At 26.9% G+C, this 27,243-nt stretch overlaps 1 protein-coding gene across 7 annotated transcripts in view; it reads left to right on the top strand.

Moving 5' to 3' along the window:
- The window catches only part of mub (poly(rC)-binding protein mub), a 259,626-nt gene that overhangs the window by 82,145 nt on the left and 150,238 nt on the right, over positions 1-27,243 (top strand). For all 7 annotated transcript variants that reach the window (XM_088205225.1, XM_088205227.1, XM_088205224.1 and 4 more), the window contains one exon: positions 22,071-22,097. The gene's annotated coding sequence lies outside the window, so the exon portion shown is untranslated. The remainder of the gene's footprint in view (positions 1-22,070; positions 22,098-27,243) is intronic.

The following is a 27,243-nucleotide window of genomic DNA, read 5'->3' as shown; positions in this document are numbered from 1 at the left end:
AATAATGACTATAATAATTATATTTATTTAAAATATCGTTAAAATTCTGCGCAAAATGAAAAAAAATCAGACACATAACTAGTAAAATTATGAAATGAAGTTAGTGGTATTGTAGGTTAATCAAATTTATTCATTTAACTATCCAGAACTGACGCCGATCCCCTAGAAATAAAAATGGGAGTGGTGTCGCATGCAACGAAGAAAGAGATAAAGCATGCTCTTTCGTGTAACGGTACTTCGTCCAGATGACATGGGAATCTTATGAAGCTTCCGGTAGATGTAGCTCAAAACTAAAACAAATTCTTACAAGGGATATTCGGTAAGATACAGAGCATATTATTTTAATATTGACGAGTAACACCCTTGGCAAGCAGACCCTTGTTTTATTTTTTGTTTTTTTTTTATTAAAAATTTAACCATAATGACACACCTTAAAAAATTAGCACTATCCTTCAATATTGTTTTAAGCTTTTCATATCTATCCCGTAAAACATTGTTGTGCTTGGCAACACTAGTTTTCACATCTTGCCGTACAGGAAAAAGGGATGCGATCGCTACTCTCTAAGGCACGCTAAAGCTCGCAGCCTATTTATTAGCATTTTTGTTACATTTTTCTTTTCTTGTTCGATGTTTACGTCCAGTTATTGATCACTAATTGTAGTAGTAATAATCATCAATTATTATTAATAAAATAAAATGACACTAATTCTAAAACTAAAAATATAAAGTAAATTATTTTAATTAAAATTATATTACATATATTATTTTATGTTAATAAATGATTATATATACATACATTATTATGTAACAAAAATAGAGTTGTTAGTCGATATTCTCATAAAAGGCGGATTTTTATAGAATTTACATAAAATAAAAGGTATTTTTGCTTTGTTGTTTGTAATATTTACATAGAAAATTTATGTGGGAATTTTTAAATATTATATAAAATAAATTTAAAGCATGTAGGGCTGGTCTTCTAATTGAAGTTAATATTTCGTGTCTAGTTATTAATTTCCATAGAAATTGATTTAATATTTTAATAATACATTGTATTTTTTGTTAAGAATACAATAATACATAAAAATTTGTTTAATGTTTTAATATATTTCAATAAAAATTCAGTATTTATTAAAAAGAAAATTACGTATATAATTTATACAAAAATAAAAGGTACCGTTAGTAGTTTTCATTATTTATTATTCTGGTATTCGATCTGAAAATTCAGATCAAATACCTACACATTTGTTGAATATTTTTCAGCAATAATTTGCAAACAAATTTTAACACAAACGGAGTTATGTCAAAAAACTACAATCTGTTCTTTTGAATAAAAATGTTTATTGTGAAAGTGGGTGCTTTTGTAGGCAATGTTCCGCTCCTTTTATTTCTTGTATGTATAAAAAGAGTTGAAGGAACTTATAACTGATATACATACAGTTTAGATTCATTATTTGAGGTAGATTTTTTTATTTATAAATATCAGAGTCGGGCGCCTCACAGACAACGGTCCCCGATAATTTGCCTCCTCTACCCCCCGCTCGCCAGACCTGAATGTGTGGTTAACCACATCATCACTAAATACGCAATTGCCATTTGAACTAACTGTTACATTGGCTGTACGCTGAAACTCGTATTAGAAAATAATACGATTTTCCCCATACCAATGGCTTACCAAAATTATTGAAAAAAAAAAATTGAAAGGTCACAAATAGGAACGTAAACTGTCAAAGTTAAATGTCAGAGATAGCGACTTTCATACTTGTAACATACAATGAAGCGATTCTAGTGATTCATTGTATGTTACAAGTATGATTTACATTATTTACACCACATTTTAAACCCAGACATTTTAAACCAAGCACAAGTTATTAACGCAACCATAATCTATTCATGCGCCCGTCCGTCTGTCTTTCCGCATTATGCGAAAACACATAATCTACACTCACATACGTATGTAATAAACGTACGTAAGTACAACGTATGTACCATACAAGTCCATGTAGTATCTGCTTACATTTCCGTTATTAAAGGTTGAACGAGCCGGGCTCATCAAAAGGGCTGCACGTGAATGGATACCGCCAGGAGAGGACGGGAAACTGAATATCCATTATTTTTAATATATCCTCAACGATGAAATTTCGCGGGGCAACTCGAGACTACACGCTGGGATATGTGTATTATGCGAAATAGCAATTATCTGAGATAATAATTGGCGTGGGGCTGTGTGGCTTTTGAAGTCTGAAATAAAAAAAATCAAGCCCTCCATCGATGGAAATTTAATGAATAATGCTTATTAAATATGAATCTGGCGAATAAACAGATCAGAATACAAGCAGATCAAGTTTAAAAAAGCGAGTTTCAAAACATATTAAACTAGGGAGTAGTATTCGTGTCATATTTTTTTATTAAACGTTTATTTTATTATGATGAAGACACTTAAGAAAACGTTTTAATAAAATTAATGAAACTAGTTTATTTCATATAAAGTATTTAATTTTGTTTTCGTTGATTCTTAGATCAAATTTATATGCATATTTGCATTCTTAAAGCAGCTTAAATTTGCCAATGCCTCAGCACTAGAATAAATATCATAGTGGACAATGCATCTCCTTGTCTAGCCCCAGAATTTTTAAAACACTTGAAGAGCATAATTTCAACATTTATCATTGACTCTGATTCTGGTAATGTGATACCTGTTAATCTAATATATTTTGCAACTCCCAAACAGTCAGATATAATATCATTTTTTTCTATTCAAGCTATAGAACGTTTGCTTGAAGTCTCTAAATAATTATATTCATATAGATTCATCATTCATCTCACGAGGTGTATGTGATCTATGATGGATCTGTTCGGCCTGAAACCACATTGACACTAACTCAGGATCTCTTCACTGTATTTATCAAATATGATATTAAAAACGGTTGAGAGGACTTTATGGGCTACAGTTAAAATCGTAATTCCCTTATAGTTTTGTGCTATTTTTTTAGTAAGTATTGAGCTGGAAAAAAATATGTGGGATTATGTTCATATATTTTAGGTGTGCACTATATCTGTTTTTTTTTTAATATATTTTTTAAATAGTTAATTGTATCATTGTTTGTAAAATGATCATCATGACGCATTTGACAAACTTTTAAAGTCGTGATGGTCAGATGTAATAAATGCAAATGTTGAACCATTAAATCTGAATAATTAATTTAATCAATTATAAGTTTTCGGATAATTTTATATATAATTCATTAATTTTAATCGTGATTAAAACACAGGTCCTTCAGGTATTGATCACCTACTTTAATTACAGATCTATCGAATTAATGAATAAGTTAAATAAATTACACTAAATAGTTAAATGGGAAATTGGAAATATACTGTTTTTAAAAAAAGTAATTTTTAAGAGTTGTGAAATCTAGAAAATATCCTTATCTATGATGATCGATTAAAATTATAATATATAATAGTCATTAATTATGATTTCCCATACACGATAAAAAGTTTATAAAAATATTTTATTTAGTAATAATTTATTAGTATATAAGCATAAATGCTTTATTTATTATATTCTTTTATATATACCGTTATTTTCCCATTCTAAATCTATATTCGTACCATTTATTTATAGATATTTTGCAGTTTATTTTGGTGACAAAGAAGCTTTCAAGTTTGTCAATTTTTATTTCAATAATATAAATAATTTAACAAACATTATGGTTATATATAATATACGTGCTACTGGTTTATAACCATTTTAATGTTTTCAATTTGTTATTAGCTAGTCAAAAATATAAAATAAAACGTTGGTAGCTATTCTTTAAGAAAATACTAAAAAGCTTTTCACAATTTAAGCAAAAGACAGAGAAAAAGGTTATTTAAATTATAATTTAAGTACATTTCACAGAAGATCTGAAACCATTGATATGTTGTCTTTAGCCTCTAAAGCATTATGTGCTACGCCATTTTGTGCTTGTATTTAAACTTAAGTTTGTTTTTATCGTAGTCACAAGATTAGTTAATTTGGTTTCGTGACATATTTTTACAATATTTTCTAGTATGAAAATGTTCTTTAATTGTTGGTATGTGTAGGCTTATCTGCATTTTTAAATTAATATAAAAAGGTGTATTATATATTATTTTTTTAGCATTTTTTTAAATACCTTTTAATTAACCCTTTGAGCAGTGAGTTAATTTACACACATTTTTAATATGTTAGTATTCAACTGGGAGTGGTTAATTTTATGTTTTCTTCCAAAAATTTTTTGTCTTTATTTTTTTAATATTATGTTATATTGTATTTATGCTAAATTATAGAAAAAAATCAGTAATTTATCATACTACTTTTTTTACTAATATGTTTAAATAATTTATTTAAACACTTTTCTATTATAATCTTTTTTCATTTACTCTAAATATTTTTTTATATAAAATATTATTCGGCTTATGTGTATTTCTTTTTTTAATTCAGATGCTTTCAATATTTTTTATTAAATCAATACAGAATATTTTTTGGCAGGTTTATTTATTTCGTACTCTATAATTTATTGGTAAAATTATTTATAAAAATCATTTGCATTATATCAAATTACGAAAAATAGTATATAATATTTTTTATTTATTATAGATGCAGTTATATATGTAAATATATAAGTATTTAGGATACTTGAAAACAGTAAAAGTTTGACCGCCGTACATGTACGTCGATACTATTATTCTAGTATTACTCCACACCACAGTTATAGATTAAAATTTTATTTTTTCTAATAAATATTGATCTAAGGGCCACAATGGCAGCAAGCCCTTTACAGTGTAGTCCCAAAATATGTTTATTAAATTGCAGTCTAGGGTTAACTTGGGTATTTAATGTTTTATTTCGAAAAAGTGATGGCAGAATATTTCTACGTTTTGTGAAAATAATTGATTCTGTTTTAATTCAGTTGATATTAATTTTGCGCTAATCCGTGTCAGCTTATTGCTAGTTTTTTACGGTGGAATTTCTCTGTGTTTATTTTTAAACGATTCAGTAACTTTCGATATTGAATTATTTGCTTATTTTAGATTTATAAGTTTACGCGACCTACTATTTTAATTGCAGAGAATTAGTTATTTGTCACTACTTTATCATTATATTTTTATTTTTTATTAATTTATCGATTGATGAAATAAGTTAAATATGACTGTTTTTACCCGTGGATACAGATAATATTTTAGCTTCAGAGCTTTCGAGTTTATTTTATACTGTGCATATGTGGTATTTAATTTTGCTTGTATCAATAGCATATTTTATTGTATTTTCAAAGAACTATCTCGATTTGTCATATTAGCCTTATTGATAAAGATGTCAGTAAACGGACATTTGCTCTCGGGACAATTCCTCCTAAGACAATTGATCTTAGGACAGTTGCTCTCACGGACAATTGCACTCAGGGGCTATCGCTCTCACGGACAATTGCTCTTGTGTTTTTTTAATTCGCTGCATGTTCATCAGCAGTATAAATTTCAAACTTAGCGGTTCAGAAATCAAACAACGAAAATCAGAATTAAAAAATAAAAAATGTTTTAAATCGATGTTTCTAATAATATATATAATGCTGCTTTTGAATTACATCTATTAAAATTGATTATATCTATAGTATAATCTATTTAATTTTACGGTAGATCTAAGGTTTTTTTTATTCAAGTAATAAACGAAACAAACAACGGGATATACAATATCTAGTTAAGGAATGATGTGCAAAAAAATTTTAACAGCTATTATGGCAGGAGTGGTCGGTTTTGACGGATCTTGTTGCAGCTGTAAAGTGCAGATGTCTCAGCGACAAGTTTTTTACGGAGCTTGATACTGGATACGGATAGTGCGGGTTGTGGTCAGTGAGGAATAAGGATCTCAAACTGTGGGTGGTCCATATTTTTAATTAAATTAACAAACATTTTATTTATTTTGTTAAGCATATAACTTTTAATAATAATCTTATAAGAATTCTATTAAAATTATATTTTTCTGTATTTAGTTTCAAGTTTTCAGTCGTGTCAAAGTGACGTGATTTTGTAATTTAATAATCTGAAATTCTTATGTAAATTAAATGCCTTCACCCTTAGAAGCTCAAAGCATGTATGTATGTCATGCCAATATGGTTTTACAAATGCAGTCCAAAGACATAGGTTCTTAATATGATTTATTAAGTTTTTAAATGACTTGATGATATAGGATATCGATATATTTTTTGTTTTGTTGTTAATTCATCATTAATTAATAAAAAAAGTAATACAAAAATTAGCGCTACTTAAAATAATCTTTAAATTTTCAAGAGTAATTTAATCTGCCTCTATAATATTTGCTCTTATCTTTCAATCTAGAATCAACGACTTTTGTTATTATACTAATTTTTGAAACACACATTCTCACCTTTATATTGTGACAATTATCCCATGTATCTTATTTTTTTATAATTATAAAATAAGTGCACATATTACATTGTAGTACAACAATTCAAAGAATATGTATTTATAGAAAAACATTATTTTTATTTTTGATAAAATATATTATTTGAGGATATAGGTATTTTGAGAGCCATACCGCAAATCGTCTCGACGTCGACCTCGCAATTCTTGCTATATATTCCCGTTCCGGATCTTAACTAGAATTTCTTGTTTAATCGGTCGTATTGTACCTAACCAACCATCCGAAGACTCGGTCCATCTATCGCCCCTTTTTCTCGCGATTCCTCACTCTATATCTCTTCTTATCTGACATCTTTGGAAATGGTAGTTAGGGAAAATAAATAAAACAAATCAACAAACACAATTCGCTATTTATATATATATATTTATTTTGGTCCTACTAAAGCAATATAATGATACGGACTAGGAATATATTTTGATTATTACTTCAAAAAAATAATTTTATTGTCTCTTTATTTTAGTTTTTATAACAGATATTACTATTTTTATATTATCTCAGCATTTAATTATGGCGAAAGATAATGATATTTATGTTACTAGTAATAACTTGTATTTATAGAGAAAAAATTGGTGAAACCTCTTAAATATTATATAGTTTTGTGCCACATAGGACTTGACCCTTTTGTATGTTAAACATTACTGTTCACATAATAGAATATCTACAATTCCAATTAGCTATCCCTCCATTATATTATTATCGTCATTATGTTAAATATAATAAAATACACTTTTTAACGTACAGCTTGTGCAAAAATCCTCGACAGTACATCAACTAAATAGTTAGACAGGTATAACGATTTAATTCATAAACTATACAAATTAAAACCCTTCGATTATATGCTACTCTTAATACGTAACAAGTGATTAATTTATATGTGGCAGCGTTTTTTCTTAGATATTTTAAAAGAAATAAATTATCTTGTTGACTAGTGGTTTTAATCCAAGTGGACCGTATTGTTTTATCATTTTTATCATATCTAGAAGATCGGAATCATAGATTAGATTTTTCTAATATCATGGATGGTTAAAAAAAAATTCATAGTAAAATATGAGTTATTAATTGTAAGCAGCAATACTATTTTATTTTTAATTAAATATATGTCACTGATTTCGTCCAGTGTCTTACTGCTTACACATAGGTGCTAATTTTATCCACCACGCTAAAAGAATTTACAATAAATAAATTAGACATAAAATACGTATTTATTTTATATTTGAACCATGCAGGCCATATTACATATCCGTTTCAAAAACGTAAATTGCGTCGGAAAGGCAATTTTTCCGTCATATCGCTCTCTAGTGTCTTCATTTTTTAGCGATACTTGCACGTTAGTAGTTAAAAAGTTTATTATTTTTATGGTCTTCTTCACATCTTGCACAATTTAATTACGTCGATTAATGATTCAAGGTAGTTGCCACAAAACGTAATTTTAAACAAATAGTATAGCTAAGTACTACCCTTAAATACCATACCTGAATTAGTGGACAGAAGAGACATTATATGTGGCGATATTGTTCACAGATTAAAGGAATTAAATTAATATTATTGTCATCAACCATCCACTATATACTACAGACCTTGCTCCTGCGTCCCTTAAAATATAATGGCTAAGCATTCCTTATCTTTTTATTTTTTTTCTGAGCCTAAAAAAATTAAAAAAAAATGTTTGTATTATTATAATATAATATAATATTGTTAACAAATTTATCTATTTAAATAATATTTTTTTTAAAAAAACATGAAAAAAATGCAGGAGTTGTCTAAAATATATTTTCTCTAGAAATCAGATGTATGTACATATATAGTAGTTAAAGCACATTTTAGAAATGCATTACACGAGAGGGGTGGGACTCGGGCGTACCGCATTAGTTGCCGCACCCCTGTATATATGTTATTATTAAGTTTAATGTTTTAACGCGGCGCTACGTGTAATACATCCCTGATGGTTTGCGAACTTTGTGGCTGCTCGGACGGTTTTGAAACACGTGACGTGTACCATAATGGCCGTTTCATTGTTGCTCTGAAAATTTAATCTGAAAAAAGGTGAACACACAACACGTATTATGCGTGTGCTATATTTTTTCGTTCGTCTTAATAGCGCGCGTAGGGAAGGAATGGATTTAATCAAGACTTTTTTAGAACAATATATAAAAAAATTGGGTTTTCGTCACTGTATGTCGTGACCTTTCACAGACTTTTTTCATTATTGTTTTATCTTACGGATTAGTTATTTTATATGGTAAGGGTACAGATTTTATTTTGGTAAAACTCATATGTATTTTACTTCACAGGTAAAATTTTTTAACACTACATACATACATATATACATAGACTTGATCTAATGTTACTTGTATTGCATTTTATCTTGATATTTTTAATATTGTTGTTAATAGCACAATCAATGTGTTCATTTCACGATATAAATACAAATCAAATTTCAGTATACATCGTGGGTTATTAGTGCGAAATGATCTAAAATAGAATAGTCGTGGTCCTTACATGTCGTTATCATGTGTAAGCGTCTTGTCTTATGAAAACCTTTTTATATGAAAACTTGGCGTATTATTTCGATCAATTAGGCCGTATGATAAATCTCTGCCCTCTTACAATAATCTAATATATAGCATTAGATAATTTCTACATGATGATTTTACGAAATAACTCGTGACTAATTTTGCGCAAATAAATGTTTTTCTTGAGCATACCATTGTCTTAGAATATATGAACTACCCATTCGAACAAGTATATATATATATATATATATATATATATATATATATATATATATATATATATATATATATATATATATATATATATATATATATTTTACACTTTTATTATACATAAAATTTTATTATACAAATTTTCCTATTAATAAAAATCATAATTTTTAGAGGATTTTAGGTCATCAAATAATTTAATTATTAAATTTCACATTGAAAATAAATGAGTATAAGTGCTTAAAAATGTGATATTCTATAGGAAAAAGGTTAGAGAAATTCTAAATTTAAATTGTTTAATTTTGAAACATTATCGCATTTGCATGAAGCAATATTTCAAAAAGATCATATGTTCTATGGTTATTTTTTAAACACTGTTTAAATTTACTTACAGTATAATTCTGTTATAATAAACTAATTTGACTTAAGTGGTGATAAATTAATAATTTACCTATAATACAAACATTTTTTGTGAATGACCTCACAGTTTTTTGCGGATTAGAAACAACAGTGTTTCTCAATTTTCATCAACAGTAAATAAAGAATTTTCACGAGGCGCATTTTCAATGTTAATCATTATCTGCGATGAGAAATTGACTCTTTTATTCAACTAGAGGAAATCATATAAATTATTAAACAGTAAAGAAATTGTAAAAACCTGATCCAAAATCGAGTTCCCTGACTAGCAGTACCTTCGCCAAATATAAAATTGATGTTTCTTGCCCTTCGCAGCATTGTGTTTTTTTTTTAAATTTGTATATAAAAGATTTCACATCCTAATGCATATCAGTCCAAAATAAAATAAGTCCGAATGCAAAAAAACATAGATCTTGTTTGAATTGTTTCAATCACAAACCGTTTTCAACTCAGTAAAATCAGCTACTTAATATTAATCAACCTAATAATAATTAAAAGGTAAAACAAAAATGTTGTGTACCATAAAAAAAAAGTAGTGATCACGTAAAAGAAAAGTAAAATGTGACAGTAAGTCATCTAGAAAAGGATGCTGGGATATAAATACGGATTCAATATGTATTTTCTATTGTACAGTTATCAGAGAAATATCATCCGGATTTTATCTTTTCACAATAAGGACGTTGATTCAATGGGCTCATATTCGATGACTATAAACTAACGTATCGTATCCCAAGTTCTGAAAAACTTTTGTTGGGAAGACAAAAAGTTAAACTTTCATAGATTGAAAACCATTTATTCAAATACTTTGAAAAATTCTCAATATTTTTGATAGTTGCTTGTACGTCAATGATTAATATAAGGGAGAATAGTAGACCTAATTGAATCCCTCTGGTACTTTAAAACGAGCAAAATACTTGGAGGAACAACCTCTAAAGCATCTAGAAAAAATCTGAAAATATCGTTTGGAATTATAAAAAATAAGTTCTTAACATGCTTCATCGAATGCTGTAGACGGCGTCAAAAAGTGTTTTAGTATCGTAGGACATTGTCACCGCCGAGAAGCATAATAAATTGAACATTGAGCGACGAGAGCGAAGACTGTGTTACTGGTCCACTAAATCCTGCCGATAGTGATTGTAACTGAACCTGTAAATAATTTCCCAACATCTTAGCAGGAGATGATTAGATAAAATGATGCTTTATTAAATATTATCAAGGTGAAAGATATTTTGAAAAGTGTCATCATTCGTAAATGAATTGATATGTACACATTAATTTGAAATTTCATCACCGCACAGGGCAATAATTTAATACTACATATATTTTGCGCAACGACATTCAGTTTTTTTAATATGATATAAATTAACGTCGTAAATAAATAACTCAACGAATTAATTTTTTTCACCGTCAGACATAAAATTAAAAACTCGTATAAAATAAAAGCTCTGCGCGCAAAAAAGTATTAAAAAAAATTCAAAAGCATAAACGTGTGTTCACACGAGACGCGAGATATAAATTGAAGAAGACTAGGAAAAAATGAAAAAAAATACACATACATGAGGTATAAACAGCGGCTGTTACGACGAAGACAAACGGAGCGTCAGTATCGAGAGAGGCAGGGGAGGAGAACGCGCAGTTCGCGTGCAGAGTTTACGACCGTTGCAAATTTACGGCGGATTTACGACAGGCGCTAAAATCACTTTGGATAGATTCGTAAACGAAATTACGACTTTTAGCGCGAACGTTAACGCCGTATGTGGATTGATGGGTTTTGCATGCAAGTTCGTATATTCGGTGTGAAATGATAATATAAATAATACGGTGCGAATAAAATTGCTGTACAATAAACGTTGATTAATCAAATGTTAATTGTTTTTTCTTCTTATCGACTTTTATTACTTTTAATAGTATATGACTTTAGTAAAACGACCTTTAATAATAAACTATTTATTATATTTATTTAGAAGGGAATAGCGTAGTCCATAACGTCTCAGACTAGTAACTCTGAGGTTTTGTAAACTTTGATCTATGTGTTTCTCAAAACTCAATGTGGACACTGAAAAATTAGTGATTTATCTTGCCATTGAAATTCTGTTATTTTTCTTCTGTGACATGTGTTGGCCGCCACGTCAATATTTTTGCATGTTGCAGTTTTTTTATCAAAGTTTTTACTTTTTAAAAATATGTACAAAATTGAATTAGTATTTTCCTAATATTTTAAGTGAAACTGGTAAAAAACGATACATGTTGCAGATCATTTTTAAGAATAAATTGAGAATATATAAATAAGACATTATTTTAAAAAATTTTATCATAAAGCGGAAATTAATTATGGATATTCTATATGCAAGGAAAAAAATGTGTTGCATGGTTCTATTTAACAGTCAAAATTTGTGTAGTAAAAAGTACTACAAGTTATTTTATATATGTATATAATTTAATTTGATGTAAGGTGTATAATTATACAAAAATTTAGACTATTAGCTATCTTAGTGCTTTTTTTCTGAATAAAACAATACAAAGTATGATTATAACTTGACGATTTTATTTAAGCATTATCGTGTTTTTAGAACAGCAATGTTCGTAACTGATCTTATATACTTTAATTCTGCAAATGTCAAATGCTTTTAACGTCGTTATATGATACACTAGTTTTATATACCATTAGGCGCTTATCTTATTGCAGCAATATTGCGTTTTCTGTGCAATGGCTTATGACTCATATTACAATTTGTAGAATAACATTAAACTATGCTTTATTTCACTGTTAAATTTGATTGGTTATATTTAGAGTAATATCTTGTAATACGGTTTAGTTTCTGATCCTCAATTATATATAGTCTCTTGAAAACCAAATTATTATATTATTTTTAAAATATTTTTAATGATGAGAGTGAAACTAAACATTAATTATTTCAATCCTTTTGCTTTTGTTATTATGGTGTGTTTTGTCTTCGTTATTATGATGTGTAGTAAGAAAAATAGAGAAAAAGTTAAAACAGCGTCGAAAATATTTTTGTAAATTAATGCCGATGAAAATTCAACAAAAATCGTAAAAGCATGAAATTAAATTTTCACACATACACATACCATGCACGTGCTTTATTTTAAGCATTTTTATATATTTTTTGCATACTACAGCATAATAACAACCTTTTTTCATTAAGTCCGACTCGTGGAACGGCCTAATTAACAGAAGCTCGAAGTAGTTCTGTGCAAGTTAAAAAAAATACCGCAGGAAAAACATTTTGCATTTTCCACATCGTCATTCGAACCGATTATTAATTAAATCCATCGAAAAATCTCTTTATCTACAATAATAATGAACATTATGAATTAAATATTAATCATGTATAAAAAAGCTTTTTTAGTAATTTAATATTGTATGTATAAAGATAAATGGAATACAAAGTATAATTATTTAGCATAACTGAAACACACTAATAGATCACATAAATTAAAATGTGTTGTTTTTTATTTGGGGTGTTAGTGAAAGGGGATGAAATATACCTATAATATTTACACACGTGGGTAGTTATTACGTACATATATTTAAAGCTCAACAAAGCCCTCTTTCAAAAACATTATTTGCAAAATATACTATGCAAATAATTAATAATTTGCTTACGCACTCAGAGATAACGTTTATGAGCTTTCCTTTAAAGGAAATTTACATTTATAATACATGCATATGTTACTTTATCCATATACATATAGTATATTTTTATCTGATTACAAAATCTAAAGAGGTTTTTATTTTATTTTAATGTTATGTAGTGTTTATTTACTGCAATTAATTATTAAAATATTTAACTTAAGAGCTTTCATTTATTTATTATATCTATATAAAAAATATTTTATTTAAATTTTAAATTGTATTTTTTGAATTAAGAATATAAATGTTTATTTAATCATTAAGAGAGAAAAACATACAATAAATTAGATCACTATTACGATTACATTATTTTAATTTTTTTAAGCAAAAAAAAAATAGTTTATTTTATTAAATTTACATATATTAAAAACATATACTATTAATTTCATGACGGCTGGTAAAACATTTTATGTATTATATTTATAGTATTGCTTTAGAAATTTACCATCTTATAGCAAGCATTATTTTATATTCAGTGCCAAATAATTAATATTATCTAAGAGCAAAATCGTATTTTTCTCTTTCACGTAGCATACTAATTATTGAAAAACGTAATTCGATCCTTACTTAAGATTTTTTATAAATATTAGTCCTCTAAAAAAATACTCGATAAATTTTTATGTATCTAAATTAAGACATACTTTTTTTGGGAGCCCTAGAGGGTGTGACTATCTAGCCAGTAAGACTCAGGGTTGAATGCAGTTAGAGTTTATCGCTTGAAAAACTCCCGTAAGGGTAAAATATAATTTTTACAAACGGCCGCAATACGTTACAAATTGTCTACGATTGCTTAAATAATTCAGGAATAATTAAGTTTGGTCATTTCAGAATATTCCAAGACAAACTTTGTCAATGGCTTTTTCTAAATTAGTGTATATACAAGTATATTTGTATTCACGCCGTAAAATTTACTTTAATTAAAAATATATAAAAGAGACAAATATGTGGCAAATTCATATGTATATTGCGCCTGGGTTAAATCCCTAAGCGAGCTATATTTATTTTCAATTTTAATTTTTTCCACCCAATAACGTCTGTTTCCGCTCAAAAACCGTTCGTCCGATTTTGAGGGTTACAAATTGTCAACTGTATTATGAATAAAACATTTTTACGTCCATGCGTATATGTAGCACCCGAGACAGTCCGAAGGGTTGTAATCCCTTCACGGGAGAGTACAAATCGTTATTTAGGTCTGAAATAGGTCAGACGATGAAAGGTCCTCGTCACGATCCACTCGCCACTTGGAGTTACTTTAAAACCCTGTAGACAGGCCATCAACGATGAACAGCTGACGGGGTACTATATTTTTAATTATTAATACCATAAAAACGTAAGTACTTATTTTTCCTGTAAACGGATCTTTTTAAAATCTGGTTGCCTCCTTAAAAGCGTGTGGGATAATATTATGGGCGCGTATGTATTATAGAATTAAATCGTATGTGGTAAAGACTGACTAAAACTTATCCAGATACGTTGTACATATAAATAAGTCTCATTTTATATAGTAGTTCAAAGAAGCTTGTACGAATAAAAGGTAAGGCTTTACCTTTAAGTCATCCTTTTTTGTGAAAGCTGGTTTTAACGTTCAACATTGAAACCAGGAACGACCATTAGAAAATTACATTTTTTGATGCTAAGTATATATTTACGAGCTAAGTAGCTTTTAAAAAAAATGGTTCAAGAAGATTTTTTCCTAATTAATGGCTATAGAAATTCTGTGTGGCTATTGTGCAATTTTGGGTGTTCTGCTAATTTCTATTTTATTGTTAGTTTAAGCCATTGTGATTTTTTTTTGTAATTGTAATTATCGATAAAATCTTCGAATAAGAGGGAAAATACATTTTTAGTATTTAGTTTAGGTTAGGTCTGGGCTAAAGTAGAAAATGGTTATTTCGTAACTCGCAAAATGCGTTTCATATACATTTATATGGTAGCATATAATTTCACTAGTTAGGATAAATAATATTTTCGCTAGTAATATTTTCATTATTTGTTTAGGTTTGGTTTTGATTTTGAACAGAAAATGAATGTTTTACAACGGCCAAATTTATGCAGCGTATAATTTTACTAGCGCCTATTAATATTATTATATTTTTGCTAGTATCTACAAGTGATATGATTTAACTAAAAACATTTGATGAAACTATATTTATGCTAGTAAAAATATAACTTCACTTAAAACTACACATATAGTGTAACATTTTGCATCCATCAATTACTGTTCATTACCATTAATATTTTTTATTAATTTATTTTTAAGCAACCAGTTATTTTACTAATATAAACCTTTATTTATTAACTGCCTAAATATGGACTAAACACCATTTTTACTACATCCACAATATTATTTATATTTAACACAATTAATAATGGACGTAATTTAGATCCATGTGATACTCAATCTCACTTAAATATTAATGTATTACTTTCTCCTTTTATTCTCTAAAATCATTTAAAAACCTTAGCTTTAAATTAATATGAATCTAACAATTAAAACCATTGTTTTAAATGTCATATTAAAATTTAAAAAAAAAACGCAGAAAATACGTTCTTTATATTTTTGGTTTATATTTTATATATACTATTTTAACTCAATTTTCATTGCTAAAAAACATTAAGCAAATTTTGTTGAAAAGATGTTTTTTAAAAGAAACACTTTTTATTATAAATTACCTATTTTAATATAATTAAGCTTAGTTTTTATTGTAATCATATACTTACACATTGTTTTTATGTCTAACATTATTTTATTTTTTTAATTTTAATTACGTTGTCTGATAAACTCTAAATTAAAAAATATTATGAATGTTTTATTATTATTAGAGTCTACAATAATTATGTTTTAAACTAAATTAATAAAAACAAACAGAATTAAAAATTAATTTACCTTTAAAGTTTAATATAAAATCGAATGTAAAATATGTTTTATATATACATACGTATATATAATATGCATTTCGATATACATCTAATTACTAGGATAGCAAGTGACATTTATTTTCAAATAATTCACAAAAAATCAAATTTAAAATGTCAAAAACTTTTAGATTACACAATGTTTTCACCCCCATAATAATTTTCTTTACGAATTAACGTCAGACGTTAAAAAAACGACCAATAAATTTCACTTTGCTCTTTATTCACACGTAATACGTTCGGCGCTAAATACTTTTATCGTTCGGCGTAAAGTTTTTGATTGTGCTTTTGAAAAGCTCCGCGAAGCTTTTTTTACGTTTTCTGTGTGTACACATTTTTTTATCCAACCGGCTAAAAGCCGTGCTTTCAAAAATAAATCATATTTAAACAGCGATCTCGTTTGATTTACTGTCTACGGTCCGACCGAAAGTTAAAGCGTCTTAAAAAAACCCATATAAAAACTTTGACGACTAAAAGTCGGTCAGGTGTTCGAATGATATATTGAGTGTCACAGTTTCTTAGAATATTTCAGCGAGATTTAAGGAATTCTCGCAGCCGATTGATGACTGGTTAGATTTACGGGACAACTGTATAAATGCGTACGCTGATCGTTAAAAATAAAAATCTTGTAGTCAAACTCTGGACGAGCTATTTCATGAACTTTAACAATTTATTGGAGTGTTTTATTTTTCAACAACTTGAAATGCGATAAAGTTTTTAATATACTATGTAATGAGTACATATAAATTATTTTACATGCTACAATTTCACTGAATATTTAATAATATTTGAAGTTCAAACCAGAGATTGATACTTTTAACAAGCATAGTAAAGCTTACATAATAGTTAAATATTAAGGGTAGTGAAGTTTACGTGCACATTCAGCGTTTTTACTTTAGTTTACAAGTGAAGAACCCACTAATTAATTAAATATAGGGTTCGGTCTAATTAATTAGGAAATATACCCCATCATTTTCATGGTGGGATTCAAACCAAATTTTCGCCACATAGTTTTGTAGTACAATGCATAAAATAAAAAAATATTTTTTTATTCAATATATAATAAAAAGTTAATTTTTACAATAGTTTTGTGATTTTTTAATTCATGAAAAAAACAATATTATTTTGAAAATATTTAATATTTAATTAATAAAGAAAATTAAGACAGCATAAATGTACAACATATAAAATAAAAACATAATTATATTGATTAGCTTAAAACTAACCTATTTAATAAATTATATATTATTACAAAACAGATTAATTCAGTCAGTTTTATTATTTTAGTCGAAGAAAGATTATCGCAAAAGGTCTAGTGATTTTTACAATATTATTTTAGCGAAAAAAATATACAATAAAAACAATTTCCTCGTATACTAAATATCTCATATTCCAATATTTATTAAACAGTATGTTTATTTTTCCGACAGTTGTTACGATGGTAGCGATTTTCCCAGAATGATTAATGCGATGGTTTTCCGTTTGCTTTCCACATAATAGGGCCATTACCTTTAAGGTTTTGGGCCACAGATGTAATATATAGCCTAAACGTTCGTAACGTTAAAAATTTGTTTATTGCTAAAAGTATGTTAGTAATCAATCTGCCACATTTATACGTAAAAATAGTTTAGAGAATTGAGTGAAAATTATGTTTTTTATGTATCGGTAGTTAAAAAATATTATATCGTACTTATTTCAGTACTTATTATTATTTATTATTCTTCCTCGCTTTCTTCCCTCCTTTACTTCTGTAGCATTTATTAATTTGACACCACCTTTCGCCGAATTAAATTTCAAAGCGCAACTCGCGTAACCACTTAAATAATTAGCACAGCCGAGTTGTAATTAGGTTGAGTCGCCGGCTTCAAGAGTGCCTTTAAAGTGAATTTTTCCTTTTTTTAGAATTTCTACAAATTCTCAAGAAATAATAGCGTAGCATCTTCTAACCCTTAGGGGTTTTTATAACGAAGAAGAATAAAAAGTGTATGGTTGACGAAAACAAACCCGTCAGCTGTTTATCGGCTGTGTTGATACAAGCAAAGGATAGAGGGTGGTTTTATAGGGGTGCAAAGTAACCAGTTTTGCTGGTACAATAAAAAATATGATGGCTGTAATGCTTTATTAATTAAAATTTGCATTTTAATAATATATGGGCTAAATTTAATTAATAAATATATTAAAATAAACAACTTTTTTTAGACAGTGAAAAGAAAATGATGTATTTATCTATCAAGTATACAATTAAATTTTTCGCAGTTTAAAAATACGGTATTATTAGTAGGTATTGTACATAAATGATACGACTTCAATATTTAACCATTTGAGTAGTGAGTTTATTTAAACACATATGTTAATTTGTTAGTAAGCACATTAGAACTAATTTTACGTATTTTTTCATAATTATTTTTATTGTCATTTATTTATAAATATATACTGCATTTAAGGTAAATTAAAAAAAAATTAGCGTTTTTCAACGTATAATTGCTTTAATTTATTTTACTATTTTATTGTATTAGTGTGTTTTAATAATATATTTTAAGAATTTTCTAATATTAAATTTTGTTAATTTATCTTACTTCGATTTTTATGGATTTTTATATCAATTAAAATGCTCTTAATATTTAAAAAAAAATATTATAACATATTTTTTGGTAATTTATTGGTATTATTTTATATATAAATTTTTTTAAATATTATATTCAGTTATATATGTCAATATATAACTATATAGAGTACCTCAAAACCTTGAAAGATAGACCGCCGTACATGTACGGCGGTCATTGTAGAGAATCTTATTTATGAGCTAAAATTAAAAAATAATAAATAACATATATTTGTATATGAAAATAAAATAATATGCAATAAAAGTTTTTATCGATTGATGAAATAATGCAGTGATTATTATAAAATAAGCTCATAATTTTTATGTATATTTAAATTAATTGTTTTAAGGGGTTATCTTCTTTCCAACAGACTACTCTGAAAATTTGATGTATGACGTTAATAATAACGAGTATATTTGTTTTGCCATTACAATGCCGCTAAATGATTAAAGCGATAAGAGCAAATAATTTTAAGCCGAACAATAGTGTTGGCAATCTCGAATATACGCTCGACTGGGCTCTTTCAAGGAGCAAAACGTGTCAGACACGACAATGCCATGACAATACACCTGTTTGTCGAAGGACTACATGGCAAAGTGTTGGAATAACAAATTGGCCAGACACTTTGATATGACGACATTCCCATGTAGTAGAGTTTAGTGCCAATTTTGGGCAATCAATCCGGCATTGTGGTTAAAATCTCGACGTGGATCGAGTTTTGACCGTCTGGTTAGTTTGTCCTTTGCGACTAGTTTATTGTTTAGCTTTTGACTTGACTGTGCTTTATTATTTCAAATATACTTTGAAAGTTGTATATGTGTTTGAAATTATTCATTACATACAAAATTACTATATAATTTTACATAAACATATAAAATAGAATATTTATGGTTGTTAATTTTTAATTAGAACAACAATATTCACGCTAATCGCAAGAATTTTTCTGCATGAAAAATTCTACGAATAATGTTGGCATTATGTATAATGAGAATTTTAATTAAACGCTCACCACACCATAACAATGTAGTAACACTTTTAATTTATATGACTTTGATGCTTAATAAATTAAAATATATTTAGAGGGATTGAAATTCCAGTACGATAAATTTTACTAATTAGAAATAATAAAAAGTTTTGGCTTTCGATACTAAGAAAGTTATATGGTATCATATTTTATAAACATAGTGTTGTAGTATCACGAAAATTTTAATTCATACACATATATATTTTAAGTGTTAGTATCAAGCGGCGGGGTCGAATGCAAAAGTGTCAGTGTAAAAAAGTTAATCATAAGGGTCGTGCTAGCGGTTAAATTCGATGTAAAAAAATCATTGTAGTAGATAAAAAAACATTATCTCCTCTTTACCAGATACTTCTAAAGATAAACAGAAGTTTATTATACTTGGTTACAAGCTAAGCTGCACCGAGTATCGGCAATGAAGCAGCCGCTTCCCACTTTATGTCAACTCATGTAGAGCTAAAAAGTCGAAAATCTATAGTTTTACCTAATATTTAAATACAACTAGATTCTACTAGATGCAGGCAAAACTACGATGACATCAAATATATATTATAATGTCAATGTGTACTAGAGAATATTATATAATAACATTGTTGCAAATCTATGCGCTATATAGATAATAATAAACATAGATGTAAACTCTGACTGAACATTCGTGTTTCAATAAAACGTTTTACACCCCCAGGGCCATAAAGTAACTTTGACATTACATAAACTGGCAAACTATAAAAACCCAAACATTGTACACTGCCGGTTCATTTTTATACGACACCTTTGCCTATTAGAGAGAAATGGAGAGAGATGGGAGTGGCGTTTCATTTTCAAAGTTTCTAATTCCGGGGCATTAATCCCGAATGGCATATTGTAAATTACAGGTCAGGACACGTTGATCTCCCATCCATTGTCAAACAGGATCCGGGTCACCGGGGAAGGTTATAAGCTGCGAAGTTATGGACGCTGCCCGGATACTTTTATGTGCCCAACTCAATCTGGATTATGGCGATGGGAAAAAATATTTGCACGTAAACACCTGTGTGAAAGGCAAATAATGGAGGACTATTAAAGTTACGAGGAGAACATTCTATTCAATACAATAACGTATTTCGCAATCAACAAGTGATCAATATCAGATTGAACAATTTATGTTACTTCTACACAAGCAAATTTTTTTTTGGTTCACCCAAATTTATTGTTGCAATTTTTTTAAACATGTCTTCAATTTTTTTTTGTACGTGTATCAGTTGAGAGAAAATCATTATTATTGAGTAATACTATCTGTAAAACTTGTACAAATTATTGTATAATTGCAGTAATATAGCGGAACACAAGTTTACGAGCGCAATAATAAAAAAGCGATGACTTAGTACTCAACCTATTCTCCCATAGGTATTTATTACAGTATCTAAAGTCCTAAAAAATATATAGGTACAGTTTCCTTCCTTCTTCGAAACATGAAAACTCCATTTCGGCGTTTATATGCAGCGCCACTTTATTATGATGTATATGTATGAGAGTGTACGCTAATAAAGACCCGGCTAACCCCTTTTTATATTGCTGGACGGTATTTCTTTTCTTTCGTTTTATTATTAGGGGTTTCAGCAAATAAAGCGAGTAATAATGCAAATGCTCTGCATTTTCCTGACGAAAATCGCAATTAACTACGATTGTAAAAGGGGTTATGATTCAGGGTGAAAATGTGTAATTTTGTAATAAGGGCTGGAATTTGTTTCATTTAATATTTGCGTAAATGAATAATATGGATTATATTTTGAGTCACAATTACTTTAATATTATATTTTCTTATAAAATTAAGGTAGTACTTTTGTGTTTAGGTTTTTTACCTTTGAGCTTTGGATGTTTAATAAACTAGGGTGCATTATCCTCTTTTCATTTAAAAGACGTAGAAGTGTTACAACTTCTTAAAAATATTGTTAATATAAAAAAAATAGTATTTTACATTAGTTATTATTTACTGCATTAGTTTAAAAAAAATATATTGATTTCGTCAATGTTTTAAAATAATTTGACTAGTCTTAAAAATATTTTTATAAATAAATTAATAAAATTGGGCAAACAAATATTTTAAATGTAATTTACTTTTTTCTTACCACTGTAATAATTGTCATTATGAAGTTAAGTTTAATTCATCTCGTATTTTCCATATCTTGCGATTTGGTGAACGATTCTCCAAATATAATAAATATTTTATAGAGATGTCTTAAATATATTTTGTTAAAAATATTATTAAATACCTAATAAATATTTTTTTTAATTACAGATTGTCATCTATACAGTTCACCAAAAAGTAAGTGTTTATTAATTTTCTTATAAAAAAACATTTAATCTTAGGCAAATTATTAATTTAATTAACTCAACATAAATGTAAATCTATTATCAAAAAGTGAGCAACATTAATTTCGCGTTGCCTTTTATAGTTAATTATCGAACAGCACTTCTTGGTAAAACAATCCTTCCAAGAATAGGATTTAAAAGATCAATTATTATTTCAACCCACTTTATCCAATAACAACGTTCCTCAGTAGCTTCGAAAAACACATATGGGATGTTTATAAGGTTTCTGAAATTTTATGATATTATCATATTTTATTCATTATTGTTTCTGTTTCTTAAATTGTTTTTGATGCAATTACTTTAATTATAATAATAGAAAATAGTCAGTGTAAGTATTTTTTTAAATAATACAATAACTTATAAATATAAATCGCTACTGTTAATTAAAAATTATTTATTACTTTTCCATGAACTAAAATGTGTATATAATGTTTTTATTAACATTTTAAATTCAACTTGACTCAAAAGGTTATTTTGTCAGTTAGACGAAGTTAGATAAATATATTTGTTCCACAAGTTATTTTTCGTGTCAATATGATTTAGGTGTCAGTATCGGGTGGCGGTGGTAAATGCAAAAGTCTTGGTTGAATAAAAAGGCAAAAAAGTTCATTTTTTATAGAATTTTTATTAAACGAAGCATTAGCTTCCCATAAAAAATAACATGGCATGTTTTTAAAATATTTTTTGGAATATTCCTGTAAAATCCTAATCGAAAAAATTACGATTAAAGTGTTTTATTAAAACATAAAAATAATATTCGTTGCATGTGAAAAAACTATTTTCAGAAGTAGGATTGTTTTACGAAATTAAAAAAATACGTTTTATATTGTTAGAATTAAAAACCAGACCAAAAATAATAGTTTTCATACAATTTCAATTATTTTCTAGAAGTCGGTAAAGTAATATAAAAAACATTAAACAATCGAAATGAATAGAAAAAACCGCAAATAAAAATTTATTATGAGAAAGAATTTGTCTCAAATACGCGTCAAAAGCGCAATAAACTAAAATGTTGATTATCCCAAGTAGATTTTTTAATCTCTTTTTAAGCTCTTATAAAAAATTAGTATTTCTAAAAACGATCGTTCAATGTCTTTACACAGAAGAAGTGTTGACAAATTCTGACTACTCGTGTATTGCTGCCAAATATCGATCTTTTCGATCTATAACGGTTTTGCAAACAATTTTTATCAGAATAATTAGTTAAATTCCTTTATCATCGCAATTCGTTAACGCATTAAGAGTAGACCAAACATTAGAACCTCCTATATTTCTATAGGCGTATATATATAGTATAGCTCATACCTTATGCATATAATTTACTTCTACTCGATATGGACTTTCATATATTTTTTCATCTGAAGCATAAACTATATATTCACAAATGATCACATAAGTGTTCAACTAAATTTTCATAAGCAGAGCTATGCCAAGCATCAATCGAGCAGCCGCTTCCCATTTCACGTTAACCCAGTCCAAAGTAAAACCATATCTTAAAAGACGACTGAATCTTGATTAGTCTACGAGAAAACATTAATTAAACTAATTTTACCTGATTAAAAAATTGCTTCATATATAATAATATTTAATATTACAAATACATTTGCCTTTAATATAAATAAGACAGTACGATACAATTATATATTGTATTTGCAGCTTAAAAACTATCAAAATTTTTATGTAAATATTGTACTGATATTGTACATACATAAGATAGCGATTAATGGGAGAAAGGTCTGTTTCTAGGGAGTTAGGTAATCCTCTTTCGTTGCTTTCGGATTAGAGGACACGACGAAAACGCGCAATTAATATATAATTAGCCGTAAGCTTTCAAGCGTTAGTGTTATTTAATCACGGCGAAGTAAATCCACCCGTAACAACAATGTAACGTGTATGATCCGCTTCATTAAAAGCTCGCTACGCGTCGAAGCTTTTTAAAAGCTTTCTTTTCTAAGGTAAAGTAAATCTGCGCGCGATGAGATTACGTGCGTGTTTTTTAAAGTTGAATTTTAAAATACATTAAAAATCAACTAGATTTTTCAAGATGGCTTAGATTTACACAGTATTGCCATTATTTATGTATTAAATAAGAAGGAGGTTGCTACAATAAGTTTTCCCAATATATATTTCAGTTTAAATTATTTCTCTTACTAACGTTTTCTTAAAAGTTACAGCATTTTAAAAATAAGCTCTGATTTATTTTAGAAAATTAAGAACATGTAATAGGTAAAATATAGTATACAATTTATTTTTAGTCTGCAAGAATTTATATTTCAGCAACTTATATATAAAAATATTACCAATATAAAATTATGCAATTTAAAAAGTATATAGATATATATTTACATTGATAAGTTTAGGATATACTTATTTTAGTTACTAATCATAACTATAAAAATTATTAGCAAACTTTTGTACATAATATTATATTTTTATTATAAGTTTTCACTAAATTCATATTTTTATTTTTTTTCAATAAACACACATATATGTCTCTAATATTCAATTAAAAGTTTTAAAAAAAAGTGTGAAATAGAAGTAGGTATATATTAAAAAATCAGTATATTGCCACAAGTTTTATGCTATACAATATAAATTAAAATATTGCATTAACGTAAAATTAACTCTGCCCTTGCAGTAAAATTCATTAAAATGTATATTTTTTACTTTTTCAATAACAATTAAAAGTATTATACATTATGATTTTTCGCGAAAGTTTTTATATAAAATTTAAAGAAACGGCTTATTTTAATATTTTATTTTCCCTAGTTTTTATGTAGTGAATATTTTTTCTGCTTGACATATGGTAATTATTATAAATATAAATGCATAATATAAGGTTTTTTTTTATCTTATTTAATTGAATAATATAATTTTATATGTAAAAAAATTGGAATATAATGCATTCAAAAATTATTAATTAATTATACTTTTATGCTGTATTACGTAAATATATTTAATTAAATAAGTTAGCTTTTTTTACAGCTCAAATTTTAAGATTACGCCATTTTATTGATCATTAAAAGCAATATTTTTTAATAAAGCTTTTTATTAATACATTACAAAATAAATAACCCACTGTATTTTTTTATTACATCACAGAAAAAAGTATTTTATGATTTAATTCAGTACAAACGTTTGCGTTTGAAATATAAGAATATTATAATATAATATAATTATAAATTGTAATTTTAATACAAATTTAGGGTATAGTTAAAACTATTATCTCAGATTAACTTATATTAAATTTAGCCTTTATATAATCATACGAATAATTAGAGCTAATAAAAAAAATCAAATTGGGTCGTTTATTCATGATATTGTCCTAATTGTAGTGATAAGGTTTTTATTTTTATATAAGGTTATAAAATAATATTATTGTGCACTTATTTATTTTTTGGGTACACCTACAGTTTTGGTTGTTATTATTATATATAATATATTTATATGTTTTGACTATAAATGGGATTGATTATTATTAAAAAAATATATTTTTTTACGCATATGTTTATATTATTATTCACGTGATTTTGTTAAAAATATATTTTACTATTTTCCATTAGTATTTTTTTCTTTAGCAAAAATTTTTACCTTTCCGCATATTTTCTTGAAAAAAGATATTATGGTAGAGCTTTCGTGTATATTTCGTGTTAAATTTTGATTCATTTTGCCTATTTCTTATTTAATGAATATCACGACAACAATATTAAATCTGTTAAAATAAATCTAATAAAAAGATACATTTAAATTTAAATGAAAAATAATATAATATTATTAAAAAAAAATAGAATACGGATAATTTAACTGTGATTAAATAAAATATTCGTATTCTATTTTTAGCTCAAATAAAATGTTTTTATCTGGCTTAAGATATGCAATATAACCCTATTATTTTTTTTGAAAATCTTAATTGACTAGAAAAATATGTTTGTAATAATTAAGAACTTTAGATATAATTATGTTTTAAACTTGTGAATGTACAAAACAGTTTTAAACTTGTGAATGTCAGAAAAATATAAAATAATTGTAAACAATTCACATTAATATTTTATACAGCATTAAAACAGTATTAAATATTTTTTTCATAAAAATCAAAGTTAATTTTTTTTTTAAATTAAATGTAAAATGCTTTTAATATGATTATATTAGCTTATAAGCCTTACTTAAAAATGTTGTATGTTAGTACCCTATACTTAGGTATCAACATATGATTCAATTTTTAATATAATTCCCTGCTTTTTCTTAAAAACTAATTACACGTTTTATGTTGTATGAGACGCGTGCTCGAGTCCACATTTTAATACATCAACCAACATTTTTTTCTCTCCTACTCGTATATTTTTTGCTACCCCTATACAGGCAGTCAATTATACTAAAAACTCTTTTGTGTGCCGACATAATGCAAGTTTTCCGGATTCGGAGCAAAAGCCCTACGCCTAATATTTTATAATATAATATATAATCGGATTTCATTACCTTCAGTAAGAAAAAAATATATTGAAAAATAATAAACAATCCAACTATTGTTATTTTAACTAATAAAGTTTTACTAGTTTTATATTTAATTTTTATTATTATATATAATAGAGTATCGTTATCCAAAATTAGTAGTTAGATATATTTGATTTAAATTATTATCTATTTCCAGTCACTCAGAAGATTTGAGCTTAATTGTTGGTGATATTAATTTAAACTTTTTTCAACTTCTTAGTTATCATAAATATTAACTCTGATCTATTTAACTCAGCAAATTACATTCTGTCAAAAAATAACAGGTTTAATTTGTATTTTTTAGACCCTATACTGAAAATATTTGTATAAAATAGGGATATTCTTACTTAATTTCATAACTTTTCCTGAAGATTTTTTTAGTCTAAAGGTATAACGTTCTAGTAGTTTAGTTAAGAGCCTTAGAACTAATTAATTATAAACATTTTTTTCAGTATGTTAAAATATAACTCGGGAATAACAATTTATAGTTAAAAAGAAACACTCACTTATCATATTATAGAATAATTCTATGCCTTTCTTACATATTATATAGCCCTTCCTAAACCCTTAAAATCCATTATTTTAAAAGATACAGGTGTGATTTTATC

This window comes from Plectrocnemia conspersa, unplaced genomic scaffold (genome assembly GCF_051122295.1).
Source record: "Plectrocnemia conspersa isolate PC_06_02 unplaced genomic scaffold, ASM5112229v1 ptg000002l, whole genome shotgun sequence".
NCBI lineage: Eukaryota > Metazoa > Arthropoda > Insecta > Trichoptera > Polycentropodidae > Plectrocnemia > Plectrocnemia conspersa.
Note: the sequence above shows the minus strand (reverse complement) of the source record. Positions and strands in the feature narration are given on the sequence as shown.